Raw genomic sequence first — 4,734 nt, forward strand, 5'->3', positions numbered from 1 at the left:
TTCTTCAAGTGCATCAATCCCATAGGAAATATTAGCGTTGTTGCAGGTCAGCAACGGTGGATAGCGGCCACCACTACATCAAGTCAAATCCCCGCCTTTTTGTATTAATTTTCTACTCTGAAGCCGAGCTTGTAATATTTTTGATATTCAAATGTAAAGGGTTTATCTTCTGGGGCCATGAGCTTCCAAGTTGTACTGATTCCCAACTCAAGCACACAATTGATTATTGAGCCATGTATCTATGGGAAACCCTCCTCCCACAAGACCTAAGTATAAAGGTCAAAATGAAGGGTTTTGTAGGATGGATTTGATGAGTTAAAAAAACTCTCTGTGTAGGCAGCTTATCTATTTTTTTGTGTGCATCTTCTTTGATTGCTATCTTTGCTGCACGAGTCGCATTGTAGAACCGAGACCACAGGTACGTTGAGCTCATCGAGCTCTTCGATTCAATGCCAACCATTCGCCACAAGACGCTACTTCACGAGCATCGACCTACGGACTTTAACGTGAGTTTTAGGGAGTTTAGGGTAGATTTCAGAGAAACCAACCATAGAGTAGGGTGGCTCTCCCTTAGACGCAGCTGTAGAGACCATCTGGGACCGTTTCCGACAACTTCCATTTTGTTGTCAGACAGTAAGCGTGTTTTCTTCCAGGGTGCAAAATTCAGGTTTGAGGGTCTAGGTAGCTTGGAGACATGTAGGAAATTGCCTACGGTGAGTTTCGTGTCAAACCGAGGTCATTAGCCCAAGGTTTAGCTTAGTTTCTTGACGTAGGAGGTTCTTGGTAGATTTGGGTATTCCCGCATACACAGGACTTAGAGATCTTAGATGACCATTCCATAGGTATTCGACAAGAGATTGACGCCCTCTTGGCGCGCCTCCATGCCCTAATCGGGTCAGCGACGTCCCTAGTTGACATTTTTATGTGTTGAGTAGGTTCTTGCTTGCTACGAGCGACACTCGAAAAACAACTGGAGCCGCTGCTGGGGAAGAGCTACCTAGATTAGAGTGGATACCTTAGTGTGTGGTTATGGCTGTACGGAAAGAATCTTTCATTACTTTGCCAAAGTCAAGGTATCCTTGGCTTTGTTAGTCTAGGACAGGTGAGTTCTTGCCGCTGTCATGGTTGGTTTAGAGTATCATTGTAGTTTAGTGTAAAAGTTGTGTTTTCAGCATTCAGTAGCTTAAGAGTGTTTGGCTTAGTGTGTGCCAAAAGTGCATGTTAGGTCAAGCACAAAAACATCCAAAAGAAAACACCTAAAAACTGCTTTTTCTTAGGATTTAGATACCATTCAGTGTTTTCTTTGTTGTTTTAGGGTTCGAATAAGTAGGACACATGTGTGGAGTGTTCTGGATGTGAAAGGTTTAGTTTACTTTGGATTTGCCCAAGGTTTGTGTGTTTGGTGCTGTAAAGTGATTGAAGTGACCTAGAAAAGCCATCTTGGTGTACAAAGTTGGTATTAGTGTCCAAAAGCACTTAAAATCACCTCTAGTAACCACAGCAAGTGTCAGGTACCAAAAAAGCTGCAGACCCAGATTTGGCCAATTGACCTAGCGAAAGCATGTACACATGTTGTAGGCTCAGTAACAAGCAAGTTTGTGTAGTTATAATCCAATTTTGATGTGTTTTGGTCTTGTCAAGTGCTTGGTATACACAACAAAATCTGCAAAAGTGACTATAACTCAAGCCAGCAAGCCCACAACCCAGGTGAAGACTCCAAAAGGTGAGTATAAGCCCAGGTAAGAGGTTCCTATTGCTAGGAGTGTCAAAATACATCCTGTGAGCACAGAAAGTGCAATATTTTCCTCCAGACAATAAGCGCCCTTACTGTCTCTAGAGAGATACTGGGACCCTGCTTGAGCTAACACCTAAGTAATGTTGTTTTATATGCTTGATTGAGTCTTTTTGCCAAGTTGTGACTAATTTGGTGAGAGTAAGGTGCATTTTACAAGCCAGAAACTGCATTCCAGAGACAAAAATCAAGATTCCATACAAAAATCACCTGAAGGAGGGCTAAAACTTGCTAGGACAACCCTAAACATTGCATTAAACATAAGGGAGTGGAAAAAATCAAGCAAACTGCATCATTTTGTGAAACTTGCATTACCAAAGATTGTAGTACTTGAAAGCAAACACTTGTGCAAAAGATTGTACTATTTGAGCAAGAAGAAAGGGCTCAAGACACCAAAAATTTAATTTCAGTCACAGTACACAAAAAAAGGAGTCAAAAAGGGCCACGGGGTTGGTCAAGTGAGCTAACATTCACCATTTTCATTCAAAAGACATTAAGCAATCATTAGGTGTGGTCACCTGAAGCGGGAAGTGCAATACTATCCTCTAGTGCCCAAATTGTGATATTTGGCTTGCCACCTAATCTATACATTGAATGCATGTATATATATAGTTTCTATATTGAGAAATACTTCAAATAGATAGTAAAAGTGTGTAAACTGCTTGTAGGGTGTACCAGGAGCCTGAGAGCACAGCCAGCTGGAAGTAAGGTAACTTTCCAGGTTAGTGCATCCAAGGTTAGGCACGTTTCATGTTTTTGAGGTCAAGAGTTGTAGTACCCTCAGGACATAGACCACTTAGGGACCAGGTGAGTCAAGTTTCTACAGAAGAGAGTGTCAATGAGACCACCCAGGTATCCTTAGGCCCAATCCCAGATGATTACATCTCTGACACATCATCAGAAGATCTATACTATCAGACCATGACAGGGGGACAACCATCAGTGAACTTCAAAGAGGGAGTTAACTTTATGGGAGAATCCTCCAAAGACCATGAGAGACCTCCAGCAATCTTGCTGTATGCCTATAACAATGGACAATGTGCTAGAATCTTCAAGGATTCTGTGAACCATAGCTGTGTTCAGATTGGAGATAATCCAGTCGAATTACAGTATAGGGTCCTTGCCACTTATGATGGCAAAGGAGGTTATATGGATGAACAAGGTGCTTACTACATGATAGTCAAAAGCCCTTATGTCGCGGACAAATGGGGACAAAATGCGTCCAAGACGAAAGCTGATGATGAGTTTGAGGAGAAACCGCCTCTAGAGGAAAACAACAATAGAACCATGTTCAGATCTTTCACCACTAGAAGGCTTATGTCCGACAATCCTCGATGGGGAATTTACAAAGCCTTTCCTGAAGAAACCGGTGCGTACTATGTCAATGAGGATGTAAACGAGAAAGAGGCTACTCCAGATAAGACTTTGTACGTCTACCTCTTGAATGAAAGAAAATTCTTAATCGTAGACAAGTTTGGTCAGGAGTACACGCCGACCTCTGCTTCAAAGTTGAGTAGGTATACATACTTAGGGTTACCCATTGTGTACCCTGAAGTAGCAAAGCCCGCAGCAAGTGCACCGCCTTCAATCCTAGTAAGAAACTTAATGGACGATGACATCCTAAGACCAATCCAAGTAGAGAGGCAACCTATGCAGAATCCTGGTCAGACTAGTTTCTTTGAACCTATTCAAAAACCAGAATTCCACATGCAACAAGTGCCAAACATGAGTGGATATTCGTTCCAAGCGAGAACAAGGAATCCACCACACGATGAAGAAATCTCCGGAGGAATTCATCGACAAAATGAGACAAACAGAAACTCAGGTAAAGCTACTCAAACAACGCAAAATGTAGCTAGGCCACAATAGAGAACCACTACTGCACATACAGGGGACACTATACAAGTACTTGGGACACCAACTGTAGGATTCAAACCCCTAAGGCCGCATCATGTCGCCAAATGCGTGCCGTCTAAATATACAGGATCTGGGGATCCATATGCCCATGCTTCTGCCTTTAGACAAGTGCTGAGATCAGAGCAAGTACATGACTTCCATACGCAATATGAAGGATTTGGATTGACCTTAGATGGTACTGCTATGACTTGGTTCCAGCCATTAAGTAAGAGCTCATTATCTTACATAGAGGATCTCTTATCTGACTTTGTCCAAGAATTCACCAAACGTGGGATAAAGCATGACACAGTCTCAAAAATATACTCTTTCAAACAACAAGAGAAAGAGAAAGTAAAGGAATCCGCCTTGAGATTGAAGCAATATGTGGAGAGATGTCCTCCCAGGGAGATCCCTCAACAAGAAAGGCTAGCGTTGCTCTTCATAGAAGGGTTACTAGACAAGAATCTCAAGAAGGATTTGCATATTCAAAGATGCCAAACTTTAGACGAGGTTATCAAAGAAGCGGTATACCTGGTCGACAATTGCAATATATATGGAGAATCCCGAAAGGATTCTGATACCAGGTCAAGCGACTCGAAGGTGACTACCAGTGTTGTGAACACGGGACCAACAACCCCTGTGCGAACCGCTGGAGAAACCAATGCCCTTATAGACAAACTCCTTGAGCGTTTCAACAATGCTGCGTTGGCACCTCAACATGTGAGACAGCCACAATTACGCATATGTAGCATCTGTGGAGGGAGTCATCCCACAACCCAGTGTCATGTGATGCAACCTCAGCCACGCGACCAACCTAGACTGCGGCAGCAAAAGTGGTGTGAAATAGAACAAAAGTGGACAAATCATTCGACGGAAGAGTGCAATGAATAGGGCACAACCACCAACCACCTAGATATGCCACAGGACATCCGGATGTTCAGCCAGGGCTGGAAGGAGCAAAACCTATCCTTGGACATCAACTACCACTACCAAGGGAAGCCCAGGCAGCAGTCAGGTACGTGTATATAGATCAGCCAATAGAGGAA

The 4,734-nt window shown here is 43.0% G+C and overlaps 1 pseudogene; it reads left to right on the plus strand.

The window, feature by feature from the left end:
• The first annotated feature begins 3,079 nt into the window (after nucleotides 1-3,079).
• LOC147443151 (uncharacterized) lies at nucleotides 3,080-3,647 on the plus strand (annotated as a pseudogene).
• Nucleotides 3,648-4,734: the final 1,087 nt, after the last annotated feature.

Source organism: Adiantum capillus-veneris, chromosome 14 (genome assembly GCF_014529385.1).
Source record: "Adiantum capillus-veneris isolate H3 chromosome 14, ASM1452938v2, whole genome shotgun sequence".
In the NCBI taxonomy this organism is placed as follows: domain Eukaryota; kingdom Viridiplantae; phylum Streptophyta; class Polypodiopsida; order Polypodiales; family Pteridaceae; genus Adiantum; species Adiantum capillus-veneris.